Genomic DNA, 19732 nt, shown 5'->3' with positions numbered 1-19732 from the left:
CGCTTGCGGCTTTTTGTCAACTTTTTTTTCCCCCTACCGCGCGCGCGCACAGACACACACACAGACACACGCACACACGCGCACACACAGCCTGCTGCAATTATTGGGCCAACAAGAGAAAGGAAGTAGCGACAGTCCGGGCTAGTAGCTGCTAGCTGGTCTACTCTAATGCCAATCAGTCCTCCTGCAAGGATGTACCTTTGATCCGCGTTCATTTCTCAGAGAACTGCTCTTTAATCAGCACAGACAATGAGATGGCAAGTAGGTAAGGGAGGATAACGATTTAGTAGGGTCACTTTTTCCCCCAAGCCGGGTTTCTTCACAGATTCAGTAACATTCAGTCAGCGAGTGTTGATCTTTGTCTGGAAACGAAGGAAGGCATAACGTCTGCTGCTGTGTAGTCCGTCGTTAGCCTGTCTGCTGCTACCAGTACTGATTTTACACCAGAAGAGACCAAGAACACGAGAGACAAGAGCTTGGAAACACGGGCGACCAGAACTTCCAGTCAGTCTGATACCGCGGATAATAATGCAATAAAGGATTATTCCAAAGCAATGAGAAAGACGACGGAGAAAGGTAAATACAAAAAAAGTTTTGTTTATCTCGCTGTATGTGCTTGTTTGAGCTATAAAAAGTTAATAAGCAAACAACCCAATGAACTTGTCAAAAATATGTATTGTGACATTGCTCAGAAGCAGCACAGTTGTGTCTAACGTACGTTTTAGCCTGTTTAGTTGTAGTTTTGACTGATTTGTTTCATTGATGTTAAAAGTATGGAAGATGTTTTTTACCCAAGCGCTTAGGTTATTCTACTTAGTGACACTACTAGTAGTAAGGTTAGACAAAACGGACTCGTCTTACAACATTTACCTTAATGGTTTGTGGGACGCATTGTTGTACTGCTTGCTATGAGTGAGTTGAGAATGTAGGCTAACTTGTTGCAATGACGTTATTGCAGTGACTGTGATGTCCCCAAGGCCTACTTCATAATACATGTGACAATAACGTCACAAAGACGTGGTGAGAGAGAATCCTTTTGGCATAATTCAAAGTACATTTGGAAGAAAAAAAAATCCAGAAACGTTCTGGCTGTTGAGTTTGATTTTTAAGCTTAAGGTCCAAATGAAAATAATTGGTGTTTGTGACTTGTGGTTATCATTAATTAAAGAGAAGGAAATGGAATAACATTGATCCACCTGCAGTGTTGGGACTTTGTTTGGGAAATTGAAACAGCAATGCACTGTCTATTTTAACATGCTCCATTATGATATACATGTAGGATACAAGAGTGCAACATTGACAATAACTTTCTATTACTTTGAGAGATTTGGCAGGAGGCAGAAGCTTGTACCTATTAAATACCTATACAAATTCATATCCTTTGCTATGTCCCCACCCCAGTTCATGGTACATAAATCTGATTTTCAGCATGGTCAATTAAGTATAGGCTCCCTCCAACTACCACTTCCATACAGCCAGCACACCAGCCTTACTTTACAAGAATCGTACACACACACACACACACACACACACACACACACACACACACACACACACACACACACACACACACACACACACACACACACACAGAGAGAGAGAGACACACAGTGAGAGGAACTGCAACTTCCAGCTCTAGCTAGTAGCTACAGTACATGACTAATGTCTGGGTGGTGGAAAAAACTAATCACATCGTAAAACTGCAAATAGGAACAGTGCAATTAGGCAAACATGGATTTCACTTCAAAGCTCCTCTCTCTGTTTTGCCCTTTATTCTGTCTATAAACTGGTATGTGTTGTTGTGGCATCAGTGCGGTAACATTACCAAGTCATTTCCTCTTGATGAAATAATGTATTTACACTTCCCCCCCCAGACAGGCTCATAGCTCTGTTGGCCAGGCCTATGTTGTATGCTCCTAGTTAAATCCCTCTATGTGACATACTTTTACCAATAAACTGATTCTGATGTTGTTGATGTGATCCATGTGCAAGCATGGCTTGAATATTGGTACCAGGGTACTTGGAGCTATATGATTACATTTGTTGCACATCAGCACATGTACGCCTATACAAAAAAATGAAGGTGTTATGTCCCTCAAATAGGCTACTATAGTAAATGTACTGTAGTTGTGAGACTGCAGACATTTACAGTAAAAGAGTATCATACACCAACTCCAAGATCTTGGTGTGTTAATTACAGTCTGAATTAGAAAGATGGGGTCGTTTTTCTTTGCTGTCTTTTGAACATTCCTTGATTCAAAGCAGAGTGAAGGCAGGCAGGCAGAGCTCTCTACTCAAACCCAATCCAAAGAAAGCCTCTCTCCTCTCCCTCGTCTTTAAAAGAAAATGGCCATATGGTCTTCATCTGATGGTTTGGACTCTGCAGTCCCAGTGCAGACTGACAGACTGACTGACTGACAGAGCTGACAGAGCTGACAGGTGACAGCGGTTGAGGGGATTGGGAGTGTTTGTGTGTGTGGGGTTACGGGTGTGCCAAGATTTAATGAAAAAGCTATGGGGAGGGGGAGGAATTCTAATCGGTCCGCTGGATGCTGGTCCTGGTGGATGCTGTTGTGTGAAAAACAGAAGGTTAAAGATGGCTAAACACAGCTCTTTCAATGGCCCCTTTTACACTGGCTGTTCAGGGTGGGAATCATGCCGCCTTGTTCTGTGTAGGTACAGAGAAGGATGGGGTTTGGTAGGAGTAATTTTTGTGCCCCTTTTGAGCCTGCTATGGTGGTAGTCACAGAGTTGGAATGACATATTCTTTTTATATAGAAGTAATTGACGTTTTGGCATTAATAAGTGATTCTATGCTCGGCTCAGGCTAGCTATCCATCCTATTAACCATTTTGTGAAGGTTACTAAATAACAGGACTGCACAGCTAGCTAAAATCAGTCCAAGGTTAATACATCTTTCAATCAAAACGGTTCATCTCAAAATATGTAATTGCACTCTTTGCCTCTTCCTATCACCAGTCCCCACATCGGCTATTTATAAATGAAATGTAATGAATCATATTGATTGAGCAGCCTTTTATTAGGTGAGATAATATACAGGTAGCTGACTCGGCTGAGGCTTGATCAAACTGAACTGACATTTAGATGTTTATGTTCTGGCGTCTGAGTTAGCGTTGTAATTTGTCTGTATTTGTTGGTATCTTTCTGAAGTTACAGCAGCATGAAGAGATGATGATGTCCCCAATTATGAGAGAATCAAGCAGGGTACTTGGTGGACACAAATAGCCACATCCAGCCAGCTAGCCAATTAAACCCACATTTGTTATAGTGCCAATAACATGGCAGGCACTATGACAGACTAATTAACCAGAATGGAGTACATGACGGTGTTGAAAATCATTAGCTCATAATATGGCATTACATATAATGCATTACATGGTCTTGACTCTTGATTGTATTGCTAGTTAAAATTCATCATTCTTTTCCCCTTGTTTTTGATGACTGAAGTGATCTGGGAGCCTGTTGTTGTTGTTGTGCTGATAACATTGGTGGTGTTGCAGAGACTGCAGTTTGTCTGTCAACAATCTTATCTACTGTTAAGTGGTGATAAAGAGTGTTAGGATTATCCAAAACAGCTTGAAACTCTGCATATTGTCAATTTACACCTACTCTAGACTAGAGTCTAGAGTAAAATCAGATCAAAGTGGTGCCTATGCACTGTATGCAGAGTGTGTTGTCTCTTTATTCAATTACAAACTAAGGAAAGCTGTTTGAAAAGCTGCTTTCCAACTTTTTTTATGTTACAGATTAAAAAGAATACTATTTTCATAAGAAAACGTGCGAAAAATACATACACTTTATGTATGTATACAGTACACTTTAACATTCATCACAAATTATCCAATTAAATACTTCAGTCCCTTTGGTCCCGGAGGTACAGTTTGGTGTTGTTTTCCATTCTGGGATATTTTGAAGAACTAGCAGATCTTCAAGGTCTGCGAAGAATAGTTGTGATCCCCAATATAGTATCCTAATTTGAGACAAGGCTAGGCTGTTTGAGTTTCACTCTGGGCCTGTTATTTTGCCACATGTACTTCTATCCAGGAATGTGAATGTAGACTGACTGGGATAGTAATAGGATGGCAGCAAAAGATGAAAAGCAGCCGTCGTCGTAATACATTCATCCTGATAGTTCGCACCCTCCCTGCCAACTGAAGACAAGGGAAGCACCTTAAATCTTCCCAAATCCTTTTTCACCCGCATATGATCATCATCACAATTGCCTGTGTATAAAGAGGTCATGCCCTTGTCTAGTACTATCCCCTCATTGTGAGAGTTAGTTAATCCCCTCTATTCTAGCACCTAACACATTTTGAAAGTTTAATACTTTTGGCCTTGCAGATTGACAGAACGGGGACAGCTGAACATGCAATGCTGCCAATATGGTTTCTAATTAGTCCCTAGAAGCACTCTTTGCTTGTTTATCTACAACTGGTGTACATGGTCAGGAATATATCTAGGCTACTTGTGGAATGATGCACCTGCCGTCCCATGGTACTGGAAACCCCTGCTTCAGCACTTATCTCAGAGACTTATCTCAGCTATCTGAGGGCAGTATGGACCTCATCTGGATATACAGTATTTATGCATACATTACCAACATGGTACTGCAAACCCCTGCTTCAGCACTTATCTCAGCTATCTGGGGGCAGTACGGAGCTCATTTGGATATACAGTATTTATGCATACAAGTTCACAGGCAGGCCTTAGATTGATCCAGGCGTGTTGTATACATTTTTATTATTATTATTGGAGTTGACAGCAGGTATTTGTTCTTTATACATGAAGAGCAAGGGACCACTGCTAATAGAAACCTGCTTTGAATGATGCATGGTCAAGGCCTGGTTGTTTGGCAGGTTGGAACCGTTGGATCAGAGTACAATATAACACAGCATTGAATGAAGTTTACAACTTTATGAGGTGCAGTGGCAGCATGGCAGGCCTGCTTTCTGAGAATCTGGCAAAGAAATCCACACTTCACACAGGCATGTAAAGACCTGTGCGTCTATGTACCAACCTGCTTATTGTGAGGATTTCGCTACCCTGCTGTTGCCTACACCGTATTGCTGAACAAGAACACTGGGATGGGCTGGGTTATGTATTGTCCTTCTTTTGTTAACCTCCCGGTTGTATTGTTAGCGCCTATGTCAGAATTTGGAACCTACGCTTGAATGGGACTCACTCAACCATTGATGAAGAAGTATCAAATCTTGTTTGTGCGTCATACTGTAGCATTCCCAGCTGATTTGCATTGTCTATGATGCTTTAAAACGGACAGATGGACAAAAATGGTACTATGTATGAAGTACACACTCTATACTGTAGAATCGCTCTACCTGAGTGGTGCTCCTGGAATGAGCTAAGCTCCAACATCTGGCTTTGTCTGGGACGTGGGACCCGAAGCTTGGCCTACATCTTTGCACAAAGCGCCTGAAGTTTGTTGTAAAGTACACCCAGGGTCACATTGGTCAAGCTTTGTGGAATATGAATAGCACCGCTCACTTCATGCTAGGTGTGAATTTATTTATTGATTTTATTGATTTATTTCTGATTTATTGATATTCAACAGTGAAGAGACAGGAAACAGGGATCGAGTCCTAGAATGAATGGTCTGCCGGGTTTGAGAATCGTACACAAAATTTGGTTCTTTATTGAATCCATAGGATTTCCTTGTCCGATGCAACTTGATTTGTAGAGCTGTGTCTTCAGCCATGGTAACCTTGTGCCGTACAAGTATGTACGTAAGCCTAGATTCTATTACGTTTGTAAACGGTACCAGCCAGAGTAGTGCCCTCCTACCATGAAACCGTATCCAGTAAGCGCATGAGCAATTAGGGGTTAAGAGTCTTGCTCAGGGACACACATCGACATTGCTACCCTGGCCTGGAATCGAACCTGGGACAAGGGACAACCAGGGGCTCTGGTTCCCCAGGCGGGCTCCCTAACCATTCAGCTATGCATGATGGAGGCTATTGTCAGTTTTGTGATAATTAGAATGATCCGCAATACAAATGATGTGAGTGTTTTTATCATGATAAATTACAACATCGTATGTCATCCCTTCCCTAGTTTAGAGCCCTGTTTTTGAGTAAAGGGGAATAGACGAATGGAGAGACAGAAAGAGAAGAAGAGATCATCAGGGAGAAGTGGAACTCAGTGTCAGAATTGGCAACACTTTGCATTTGTGTGTCACGTAAATGTGCCATAATTCCCATATGTAGGCACTTAGTCCAGCCTTGTGACAGGAATGTTGTTGGGTGTGTCATATAGGGGGTGGTGAGAGATGGCATGTGTGGGTGGTTTGGGCTTTGAATTCAAGTTTGGGAGTGCGTGTGTGTGACAGTGTGAGAGAGACAGAATGCTAGATTTTGAACGTCCACATTCCCCCTGTCAACATGGCTCTTTCAATGTGGGCAAACCAAGTTTATGGCTTTATAAATAGGCCCAGCTGTAATTGTAGGGTATAAGTGAGGAAAAAGCAGACTGTCTGTTTAGGGATGACCTACAGTATATGCATTTGTTGTCGTTTTCTGCATTAATTTCAATGAAATCTAAATATAATTAAGTCAGGAGGGGGATTGTGATCAAAGCCTCATGGTGATTTATGCCAAATCTAGGTGTTTAGACTACTGTGATTATAGGCCTGGTAATAGTCTGCAAAGTTTCAGCCTTCAGGGCTGGCATGAAATGGAAGACCAGTTATGGAAAGAGCAGTTAAACGTGTTACATTTTCATTGAGCCTGCGAATTGAAGATTATGATTTTTCATTTAGGATCATCTACCAGTGAGTGACATAAATGATCATTGTGCTCAGCATGGACTGTCTTTTACACAAGCTATCAAACAGCAGGCTCTGGCTGGAGCCCGGAGAAAGAACCATGTGAGTGAAGGATGTCTTACCCTCAGTGGTATACAGCAGGGGTTTTCAAAGTGGGTGACGGGGCACCCTAGGGTGCCGTGATGATGGCAGTCCAGGGGTGCCGCGAGATAATTTGATAATATTTGAGATTTATTTGGACACTTAAAAAAATATTTTGTATCATTTTAAACTTGAAGTACAACGTTATTTTCAGTCAGTTCTAACCAAAATGGCTATTATCTCAATGTTTTCCTCGCAACATAATCACTAAAATATATAAGGTGCTGGGAGTGAAAATTATGAATATAATGTAGGGGTGCCTAGGATTAAAAAAATATTTAAAGGGGTGCCCTGAACCCAAAAAGATTGGGAACCCCTGGTATACAGGACTAATGTTTGCTTACAGTACAAACACATAGGCTACGTTTCATCACATGCAAATCTATGGAATGTAAAGGGTTAGCAAGCAGTTGATCTACCGTTTTAACAATAGCCCAGTGTTAGAAACTCTATTGTAACTATGTCATCATTTAGCCTAGTTTACAGCTGGCCCCCACCCTTCTTGCTGAGTCCAGGCTGAGACAGGTGCCGCAGTCCTGTTGCTGAGCTTTAAGATTCCCTGGCTGCTATGGTCAGTCAGTCCTGATTATAGCAAGTCCAAGGATATACTGTAACCTTGCGTTTGCCCCTCTTTCTCCACCACTTCCACTACAGGGTCCTTGAATAGACATGTGCAAGAAGAGGTGTGTGCGTGCGTGCATGCGTGCGTGCGTGCACGTGTGTGTGTGCATGTACTGTATGTGCAGACAGGATGGTTAGTTGATTGCTCTGGTGAATGCTGTTATAATGTCCACTTCAATCCACTCTATGGTCAGTGATTCTGTCCCTTGGTTTTGGTAGTTTTGGTAGACTCCTTTATTTTTTAGATATGTTATTTTTATGCCAATGTTTTTACTGTACTGTAGCACTTAGATATGTTTCAAATGTAAAGTGCAATAATATAAATATTATTAATATAAGCATAGACAAGATTTGCAGAACCTGATTTGGTTCTGCTGTGCATCGTATCCCAGTTCTGAGGGCTAAACCTGCCCATTTGGCCAACTAACGTCAGGCAGACATAATGGGTATGATTGGCTTAATTTCTCTATTGGATTAACATTCCCATTAGCTCATACGCTCTGTTATCTGTCATTATACATTCAGGAATAAAAGCTTTGGTTGTCAGCTCAGCCTTGAATCAGATTGCCAGTCAAATGGAAAGATATTAAAGATGTCTCATGGCTGTGATTACAAAGCTAAATAAGAGAGAACGACATGAGGAAATGAAACACTCCTGACAAAAACACCATCGGCAGATAAATTGAGTACTGTAAACATAAATCCAATTCAAACCAATTCAAAGACCGCATTGCCCCTGATGTTGGGAACTTGGCAGCCCTCTCCTTTCCAACATGGTGAATCAATTGCCACACGTAATGTAATTAAAACAAGTACTGTTCACAATAACACAGATTTGAAAGAACCCAATTCAGCCACTTGTCTGCTTTTTGCCCCATTGGCTACCTGTATGGCTCTTAGCTTACAGAACATGATTGTAGTATGACTTGGGGTTGGGCGACGTGGAAAATCACAAATCACAATATTTCTCAAACTTTACAATGTCAAGGTCTCTCCTCTGCCAGTATACAAATTAAACCAAATGGACCCTAACGGGTCCATTTGGTTTAATTTGTATACTGTCAGAGTTACATACTTGTAGGTTCAATTTAGACCTCCCAAAAGGAACCCAGAGAGTCCCTGGACCCCACTTTGAGGACCACTGGTCTAAATGGTCTGTTACTCCTTTTTCTTTTAGTTTTTGTTACCTTAAGTTGTAGCCAGGTGGTTGTACTGTTAAGTAACTTGAAAAATAACCGTGAAAACCAACATGAAAAAGAATCGTCTATCATGATATTGCTTGGAAAAATATTGTGATATTGTATTTTTCCATGTTGCCCCCCCCTATGTGTCGCAATGTGATGTGTCAGGAAAAGACGACAGTTATCCCACATCTCTCTATATTACAATATCCAAAAATCCCAGATGATATCTAATCCAGGAACACGTCTCATAAATATTGATATAATATCAATATGTTGCCCAGCCCTATGGCTTTCTGAATGTCCTTCTCTGTTGGTGTACTGGATGATACTGTGCATAAGCTGTGGAAGTAATATACACTTTACATCCTGAACCACAGCGTTTGAGTGGCAGATATGAATATGAGCCTGGATACCACAGGCAATCTTCTGCTTTCATGTACATCAAGACCACCTGCTCCTTCTATGAAATGGATCGATTGGGGGAGCGGAGGGTGAAAGCTGCGAACGCTGATTGATTTCACCTCATGAATTAGTCATGATGAAGGGCCTGCAGGCACAGATTAAAGAGAGGAGACGGCAGATTGAGACAAGAGAGTCTTGACATGAGATATGGACTAGTGTTGGGTGCTGGTGCTTAACACTTGCATGACTGTACCTGATTTTGAGATTTTTAGGTGGTTTGCTCAGGAAACTCAGACATTTTCCCTTTCATGATTTTTCCTTATCATACAAGCAAAGTCTTGTTTTTTTCTACATTTTGTAAATATTAAAATGCTTTTAGTGTTTCCTGAGCATTCTAATTCAATTTCTAAATCTCAAACACAGGTCAAAATGAACTGTTAGTTTAAAACGGTGCCAGAACTGATATTGTCCATTACAATATAATTGCTAATGTAGGTCGCTATTTAGTATGAAAACTTGCAGCTCATGTCCGTCCGTCTGTCTGTCTCTGTCACACCTCATGCTCCTATGATGACGTCATAGACCACATGAGACTGACACAATATGTCCATATATGGGCATCTGACATCATTGTTGTCTGACGTCATAGACCACATGAGCCATTGAGGCTTAATGTTGAAGACATCATGGATCTCCATATATGGGCATACAAGGGATTGTATTAGTGTGGTTGCCCTAACAAGGCATCATCTGGGAATGCCCATATATGGACATATTGTGTCAGTCTCATGTGGTCTATGGGGAATGCCTATATAGACATATTGTGTCAGTCTCATGTGGTCTATGACGTCAGATGATGTCAAAGTTGATCCCATCAAGCGCCAGCAGTCGCCCAGCAGTCTCCCGTGACCCAGGCGGATGCGTGCACGGCTGCACGCGCCCATGTGTGCTACCTCTGCCTTTAGGGCGTCTTACTTGTAATGATGAAATAATCACGCAATTTTTTTTATATGGACTGTACAAAAGATTCTGGATGGAATAAACATCCATTGGCTCCACTTGCATACATTTATATTTATGTTATCAGTAGGCCATAATTAAACCTTTGTAAATGTAAGTGTTTGATTCTCTTAATGTTTTCATGGTTTGGCTCCAAGGGGGCGAGCCATCTAGAAGAGCGTCTGTCTGTCTGTCTGTCTGTCCTCGGCTAATCTCACAAACCACTGGGCAGATCGGTGCCAAATTACTTGTGCACTGTGCCCGTAGGCCATGGAGGTTTTTTTAATTTATGAATTCTTATCCCATGTGAACTCAGACTTTCAGAGCCACCATCCCACCAATCTGCCATTTCAGTCTGCCCACATGATGTCAGAGAGTGATAGAGTCCATGAGACCATTTGGTCCCCGCCTTGTTATTTCACATGGCACTTTATATTTGATACACCCCACGTCATGTTGTTTTGATAAGAGCTGTATACTATAAAGTTTTATTTGTCTATTGAGAGAAATGGGCTTTGAATGTCTTGTGTGTGTCTGGGTTTCGGGTGGCTGTGGACAGAGACAGACCCCGAAGAGCTACACTGTAGAATTCTCTGTGGACCCGTAATGGGTTACATTTGTATACTCTCAGAGTTAAACTAACACTGAGGATTTTACTGTGTAGCCTGGCTCATTCCTCTGTCCTTCCCTGTCATTCAACGGCACCAGGGAGAGCGACATTGAAAAGAAGGGCAGGGGGGGAAAAAAGGATGAAACTCAGCCAGGCAAAGCGACGTGGGTGACAAACCGTTCCCACTAATGTGTGCCAGCCAGGTTTGAGGCTGGTACTGTTGTGGTCCAGCAGCACTGGCTGGCTGGCTGGCGCACTACACAACTACGTGCAGCTTCAATGCTGGGAGGGACAAACTGCTGGCAGACCAGAGGTTACACAGTAAAAGCCTCAGTTTTTATTTGAACTCTGTGGACAAATGGAACCTTTATGGCCCGTTTGGGTACAGTTGTACATTTTCTGTTACAAATGGATAAATGAACACTGGGCAGTGGACAGTTTACTGTGTGTATTGTCACAAACATTAAATTACCTTGATGTAATAATCACTTCTCTGTGAGATGCAGTCTGTATCAAGGCCAACTCCCATATTTTCTTATAATAATAATTATTATTATAATACAATAGTGGCCTGAACACTACATACTCACTGTATATGGGCTCTATGACCTTCTATGGTTCAAGAGTTATAGGCCAAAACGTGAAGCGTCCTGTTATAACACTACCACGCTGCCAATTCGAAAAATGTGTGGAGGAGGGTTTTCCTTGGCCTGTGGAGTGCGAGAGCAAAATTTCACGCCGATTCAGTACACACAGACAGACAAACCGATAGACAGACACTGCCAGGGGCGAAACTGGCGGAGATAATATTTTTTTGTTGTTCGATCTATGTACCGGTAGTTGTAGTCTGCAGTACAGTACATGTGAAACACAATCCTACTGCATGTGTAACTATGTATCCAATTTAGCTATGACTTCAGTCAGCCTTTTACAAAACATTACTTAGCCAGGGTGGACCAAGAAGGGCCAAGTCACTGGGGACAAACAAACCGCAGTGTGAGTGGACTTTGTGTTCGGCATTGTCCCTGGATACTGTTTGTGTCCCAGTCTGCAACCTAAACTGCAGACTGATGGATGCCTGGGCGGTCATGGCGGGTGACGGGAGAGAGAGGGTGAGGAGAAGGAAAGAACAAAAGGACGAAAGGGAGAGAAGAGAAGAGAGACACAGAAGGGGAGAAAGGAGAGAGGTATACAGATGGAAAGAGAAATGGATGTTTGGGGGGGAGCAGGAACAGTAGACCTTGGCTGTGTGTTCTCTATTGGCCAGGTTCAGCTTTGCTCTGTTTGTTTTTACTCTATTTTTACCCTCCAGTCTGCCTCTGGTCACTGCTGAATGACTCCATATGTAAGTTAGATTTCATCTGAGGGAAACCATTCAAATGTTCCTTCCTTCCAAGGGAGGTGGTGGTGGGGGGGAGACATACTTTAATCCATATGGTCCGTTGCTTGGGAGTGATATAGCGTCCAAACTGAATTGTACGTTGTTTTTCACCCCCCTTCTTATTTTGTCCTTGGTGTCATTGGGTTCATGGGACGTCAGACTGTAACCCAATCAGTTTTGTTCAAGCGACGTTATAAAAGCACCATCTTCAAAGCCAGCTAAATGTGTGAGTTCATTCTCCTTGGTGTGAGAATCTGTCGGGAGCACCACAGGGAATATGACTGCAGTAGATGCAGTGCATGCAGTTTAGATCTCCGCCTCATTACACCAAACAGACAAGCTCCTTATGTGCTGCTATTTGTCCCACGTCTTGCGTCTCATGGACCATACAGTACCAGTCTAATTTTGACTTCTTGCCAACCACAATCTGCTAGATTTGCCGTGCTGCGTCGTCATGCGTGGTACTTAATTTGTCTCGGTCATTAAACTGCACACTTGTGATCGATGTCCAGGGTTTCCTGCAGGAAAAAGGCTATGCCAGGTGGTAGGCTGGGGGGGGGGGGGGGGGGGGGGGGGGGGGGGGACTCTGGCGTGCGCGCAAAGCTGAAACATTTTGTTAAATTAATTCCCCTTAATTTTGATTAGTTCTTATTTTTGCTTAAACAAAAACAAACGCATGTTCAGGCGGAATTATGCATAATTTTCACCAGACTCTTGGCCGGTGGTACAGATTTTAGCTCGGGTGGCCTGCGTGGCCAATAAAGTGCTGCAGGAAACCCTGATGTCTATGGTCTGCGATCGATGCAAAGCTACAATATTGATTCTGATCATTTTATTGCAGAACACGATGCTTTTATATTCTGCGAAAATATATTGAAATGAAAATCCTCGTTGCAGTCACGGCCATTGCGGATGGTCAACTTCCTGAAATGTTCAAGGATCCACATTTCCCTGAGAAGCTTGTCTTTAGTCTGCAGCTTCCTAACACGGTGGCTGCCTACCACCATGCACACTCGTCTAATCGCAATAATTTGACATAATTGCAGTTATTTTGTCATGATCGTCATAAAGTTGTCAAATATGTCAGTCATTTCTTTGTATTATTTAGATTATGTGTCATATCTGCCATGTGCAACTTCAAAGCCTACAAGCCAAACAGAAATGTAATTGTCAACGACAAAAACACAATTAGATTGTTAATCGCAATTACTTGAGTGACAATTAATTGTCATGTAAAATGCCATAATCGTGACTGCCCTATGCACCACTGAAGGGAAAAAGTACCTTACTGAAAACACATGCATGCATACACGCGCACACACACACGCGCACACACACACAAATTAACTGTTAAACTGATCTTAATTGGTAAAAAATCATATTGCCGATTAATTATTAACAACCCTTCCCTTTGTAGCTCAGTACATACAGCATGGCACGAAAAAACTAAACGCTAAACCTGAATTTCTTTGTAAAATGGCATCAACCAAATGTCATGGACTTGTCGTTGTGGAATGTAGGCTGGGGGTTTGAGTCAAATCTAGGTTAAATGTGCTTTGTGTTGACCGCAACCATCAGTCTACAGGTTGACCTCACACTCGTGTCTGCAGTCCACCAGTGTGTGTGTGTCTGTGTTCTTTGGTATGTGTGCGTGTGTGTGTGTGTGTGTGCGTGCGCATATGCGTCTGGGGTGATTACGTAGTGCTAAGCATCACCTTGGTGCAGTGCCAGTGCGGTGTGTGCAGCAGTGAGTGACTATTCTGGTGCCACAATGGAGTCATGTGTTTGGGAAGTGTTTTAGAGCAGAGTGGCCCACATGAGTGAGTGTGTACAATATCCCCTCTGTCTGCCTCCTTCCCTTCACTTCCTGATCCCCCCCCCCCCCCCCCCCCCCCCCCCCCCCCCCCCCCCCCGACACACACACACACACGCACACACACACAATCGGCCCCACATCTTCCGATTGTGTCTGTGAATGTAATGTGTGCTAGCTCACCCACCCTCAAAGAGAGGAAGTGTTTCCTTAGCTTCTGACCAACCAGGACAGCTGCACAGGTCGGTTTTCTGTTGAGCTCAATTGCCGAAAATAACAAAGATCAGTTCTTTGCGGCAAGCAACACTCATGCAGAGTATAAATCAGGCATTAGGCTGGAGAAAAACATCCCTCCAGAGTCCAGAGGCAATAGCTTGTGTTTCTAATGGTAGGGATGAGGAAAAGTAAGCCTAGCAATCAGTGGGACATCATATCATGTCCTCCTTGCCGGACCGGATGATCTGCCCACCCCTTCTCTTAAACAAATCTTGTCTTAATAGTCCGACGTGATAAGAGCCTCCCCCTCCAGCTAGTCAGCACTTGGCTGAAGATTGCTGGGTTCGGAAAACTCCGGAATCCCCTGTCACCACCAGTCAGCATGGGATCCCAGGACAGCCAACCAGAGGCAGACAGTCAGCATGGAATCTCAGGGCAGCCAATCAGATTTAGCGGAGTCTTCTGGATTCCATTAAGGACAACATACTCGACTCTTAACTGGTCTGGTGTATTTCATGTGTGCTGTAATGTAGCTGCTTTACGTTTAGAGTTTCAGCACGTGATAAATATGATTGAAGACATATCTCTCCACCGTCACATCACCATGCATCTTTTCCCAGTATTAGCCCCTATGGAAGAAAGACCTGAGTTAAGAAGCAGACTCCGAGACAGTCAAGGACATAATACCGGGGGAGATTTTGCATGTGCATTTGCATTGAAATTGCATTTAAGGGACAACTTTGTTTTTTTACAACAAGGGTTCATATTTTAGATTGTAATTATAGAAAAGAAAAGATGTCCTCCAACCTGGGGGCATGCATGCGAATCAAAATCGTTAAAATCACTAAAACGATAGAAAGAAGTAAACGAAAACATTTTAACACTCAACTTTTCTTATCTCTAATTACAATCTAAAATATGAACCCTTGTTGTAAAAAAACAAAGTTGTCCTTTAATGTTTCATCTGTTGTGGGGGCTGTGTGACTGATCTGGAATGTTTTGAATAAATGTGGAGCGATTTTTAAGTTGTACGGGTACAATTATGGCTGTGTTGTTGTGCATGCTGTACTCTGTGGGGTCTGCCTCTCCGGTCTCATAAAGGACAGAGAATGACTGGCCAGTGGCCACAGCGACAGGAGAACAGGGGAGAATAACTTGTAAATCAAATATAACGGGACACAGGCTGTTTGTATTAAACCTTCTCCTCTTCCCTCATCTCCTCTCCGCTACTCATTTCATCTCATTTAGACCCTGGCATCTGGACCGAGTTAGGCAGTGCTAAATGTGAGGCAGTGGGGGGCAGAAGGGGGATAACAGTAGGGGGTCCACTCCACGGGGAGGCAGTGGTGACGTGCACAGGGGGTCCATGAGAGAGTTTAGAAAACAGCGATGGGACAGAGGCTGAGACAGTTTGTCAGTAGAATGTCAGGAGAAGATGGTGGTTTGGGCAAGGGAGAAAGGGGAAGAAATGGCCTCTTTTATACAGTAGAACACATGGGTGAAACTGAGAGAAATATCCAGGCTTGCACTTGCACTGCAGGATTACTGACCTGCTGAGAAAATCACATAAAGGAGGAGTTTATTGAGCTGTGGTTCAAATTGGTGATGAATTCCCTGCAGCATTGGTTGAGCAGCGGTCTCTTGCACACACAGGCCTAGGAGCAGAACAGGGACAAAAGCTAGGGTAGGTAGTCCTTTTAAATGAACTACACTGTGTTACTTTAACCACTTAATTGTACATACTTTGTGGTAATGACGAATAGCAAGTAGATCGACTATTTGAAAGATTTCACCTATAATGGACGCCAGGGTGAAATGGTTAATTTAACAATCAAGATTTTGCAGTGTAGTATTTTACATCGACAGCCCAACACTGTCTTTACTCTCTCTTTCTATATACAGTATTTCCCTCCCTTTTCTATGCGTGCCCCGGCAGAGACCTGTGTGTAAACACAGAGTCAAGCTGACCTCTGAGAGGGAGGTGAAATGTGTCCGGCTGGCATCAGTTTGTCAATGCATAATTCAGGCGCATGCATATCATCTGCACCGACAGATCAATGCGGCACACTCACATGACCTTTGAGGTATTGATTATCGCTATAGAGGCGTGGGTTGTGCTAATCTGTTATGACAGACGTCCCAGCTAGAGGGATTTAGCTAGTCACAGGAATTTACATGTACACTGACAAATCTGCTGCAAAATCTCAACTCTGGGAGCACACATGGAACCACATGGACCCTTTATGGTGCAGTGTAGGAATACTGTAGCAAGCAGTCATTGTTAAGTTTTGGATATAATCTCGTTTTGTACTTTTTCTCCTCACTTGTAAATAGACTTGCTGCTGTATAATTAGGCTTGGGGTTTATGGATTCGAATGGTGCCTTTGTTCTCCTCTGTTCCCTTTTCTATCTGCCTATTCGTGGCAGGGAAGAGGATTCGGGCCGTGGACCCCGCTCTGTGCAGTGAATGGACAAGGGCAACATCAACAAGTCAAATGCGGAATCCCTGCAGCTTCTTTAGCCTCGTCTGTAGACAGAAGCAGCAGATGCTACCCCTGCTCTGCTTTTGTTGTTCATGGCCGGCCGGCCAGAGGTCTGACTTAAAGACGAGGGGGAGGAGAAGAGTTTAAAGTATCCCCCCCCCCCCCCCCCCCCACTCTCTTTCTTTCCGCTTTTCTCTCTCTACCGCTGTCTTTCTGACTGGCCCGGCTGGCGTCTGCTGGATGAGTTAAATCCCTGATTGAGGTGTTTGGGCCACATGGCTGCAGTGGGCGGTGCTCCGTCCGGTCCATTCACAGACGCGTAGTAGTAGGCTGCATCTGCACTCCATAAAGACCCCCCAACTCTGAGGGTGATTTACCTCTACTCGGCAACATCAACAGCTCTCCTGCACTAATAATATGCTCTGAGCAAATGCACCCCCAGTCCCCACCCCACAACGCTCCCTCCACATGGACGCACGCTCCCTCCACGCACGCATGCGGTGGGTCTTTATTTCACTTCTCTGTCTCTGTCTCATTGTGCTAGAAGTACAATGCAGCCTGCTTTGGCTGAGTCCCATCCCCTCTCATGTCCCTTAGATCAGCCAGAAAGAGAGCTGTAGTGGTGATGCATACTTTAGTGGCCCTGGGCATCACTTCCCTTTAGAAGACCGGACGTAGCTTTTCTAGCCTAGTCTGTTTGGTTCCACAGTAGAGAACCTTATCTGTCCTGGCAAGAACCTTATCTGTCCTTGCAAGGAACACTGATGTAGATACTATCTACAAATACTATCTACTTAGATAGTCTTTCAATGAAAACCAGCAGGTAACCGCAGCAAAGCAATAGCTTATGCTTTCATGATGATGAATAAAGCTGCTGGTGTTCCCCTTTATATCATAGACTTTGGGACTTTTTATGCTTCCTTTCAAATAGACGAGGTGAGAAAGACTTGAAAGGCAGGAGAGAGGGTGATGACATGCAGTGACTTGAGAATTAAGAGAATATTAGTTTTGAACGAAAATAACTTTGTACAAGTGATATTGGTAAATGTTTCCGCTCCACCCCTGGACTGGCATAAGGACTAAATTGGGAGAAAAGGGAGAGCTTTTATTGCAACCAAGTATCCGAAGGAAAAGGAAGGTCTGAGCTGGAAGGACATTTTAATTGCCTCCAACTTGGCTCCAAGCACTATTGCTGGATAGCATTACAGGAAACATTAGCTTTCCCTTTTACTAAATGCATTTAGCCGCCATGCTATTGTATTTACTGTCACTCTGATTTGTACTGAAATGTTTTGTAATCAAATCGGCTCTCAGATCTAGGATGGTTGAGAACCACTGGTCTGTAAAGTGAGATAAAAAGTTGCTCGGCCTGGGGGATTTTAGCCTGATCCAATAACCAAGTATGAGCTTATCTTTCAGTTTTATGAACTTGGAAACCAAGCAGTGTTGCCAGATGTACGATAATTATCATATTTGTACGATAATTTGACCCTCTGTACGATGTACGATCAATAATTCCAAAAATGTCCAAATGTACGATAATTTCGGCATATCACCAAAAAGAGCGTGGATTCACTATTTTCCCTGGCTGCTGATCTGGGATCTGGTTTGGCTTCTCATAATAAGCCAGGAAATCAGTCAATCTGACCCTAGATCTGTACTTGGAGGCATTAAAAACACCGGTTGCATCTTTCCAGACCAGTTTCAGGCGTTTATTTGTGTAAGCTCAAGGAAGTTGCCTGCCTCCACGCAGCATATCTGATGCCGGAGTCTCAAACAAGGTCGTTTCTTACACTAAAGACGCATCTTTTGGTGAAATTACGTTTTTATGCGAGTGATTTTCTTTTTTGGCTGTGTACGATAGTTTCATGTCAAATAAGATAATTCTGAGCCTCCGGTACGATAATTCAACATTTCCCATCTGGCAACACTGAAACCAAGCCTTTACTTATACAGCCGCCTCTCTCTGATCTCAACCACAGGGACCAAGTAAATCAAGTTGATGCCTAATAGTTGTCCTGAAGGTCCTCCAAAACAAAATGGATGAAATTCCTCTTGCATTGTGTTGCCAGTGAAGATGATTCACGAGAGGCTACATTATTACAGTATAAAGCACGCTAGTGGTCAGTGAGTTTCAGGTGGTGCATTCCTTGTAAAAGCCCGAAGCCTGGTTTTCCCAGTGTTGTTTGTGGCAAAGTAAAATGCCTGGGTTTCCGAGGCTAGTGGCAAAGTAACAGCAGTGGCAGGAGCTGCAAATCCTGCCACTGCTGTTACTCACAGCGTTGTCACTGTAACGTCATTGTAGTCATGGTAGTGTACCAGTGGCCAAGTGATGGGAGGAGGTCTAGGTTGTTGCACTGGCACTTGGAGGATTACCAGTCATCCTCTTGTGCCCCTGGGAGTGGAGTCAGTCATTATGTCACTGTTCCTCCAGACACATAGCTGACATCATTACCCACTTCCTGCAGGTTGTTGAAGGCGTGCAGAGCTCCAAAGAAGGATGAGTCGAGTTGAGTAGACCACAGAGAAGGTTTTCAATGCCACAGGCATCCGTCAACAACATCAGAGGTGGAGCCCCCTGACTATCCGAGATGATGGTTTGACACTGGAAAAGGATGTTGCAGACAGTGCTAAACCACCATCTCTTTGAGAGTTCTACGGAATTCATAGAACTGCCGTACAGTGACAGACATAACTCCCATAGTTCAATTCATTGGCCTCTGTGTGTCATTGACTAATCCACTTCCTGCCAGACACGCTAGTCACTCGATGGTGTCTCAGTGCTGACTGGCTGTTTGTACAAATGTGTGCACTCTGTATTTAGTGGACCAGACCATGTAGATGAGAGTTAGGCTGTTTATTGGGGCTGAGTAAGTGCGTTAACGCTCAAAGCATTCACGGAGCGGTCATAAATCACCAGGATGACTGTCCACATATAGAGGCAACTACGTGAGAAAGGCTAAAAGGCTATCTCCTCTGCCTTCACAGTATGACACAACACACCTCCCATTTCTTCCTGTCCTTCCCTTTGGGTGGGGCTTATAGCTATGTATTTTAAGTGCATCTCAGGTCCTTATGCAGCT

General features: G+C 43.4%; 1 protein-coding gene across 1 annotated transcript in view; it reads left to right on the top strand.

Moving 5' to 3' along the window:
* Positions 1-205: 205 nt before the first annotated feature.
* The window catches only part of LOC308291858 (myosin IXB), a 107984-nt gene continuing 88457 nt past the window's right edge, over positions 206-19732 (top strand). Inside the window, 1 exon segment of the mRNA XM_080733989.1 lies at positions 206-576. The gene's annotated coding sequence lies outside the window, so the exon portion shown is untranslated.

The sequence above is a fragment of the Nannobrachium achirus genome (assembly GCF_963921795.1).
Source record: "Nannobrachium achirus genome assembly, chromosome: 1".
In the NCBI taxonomy this organism is placed as follows: domain Eukaryota; kingdom Metazoa; phylum Chordata; class Actinopteri; order Myctophiformes; family Myctophidae; genus Nannobrachium; species Nannobrachium achirus.
This window is presented reverse-complemented; position numbering and strand designations above follow the sequence as displayed.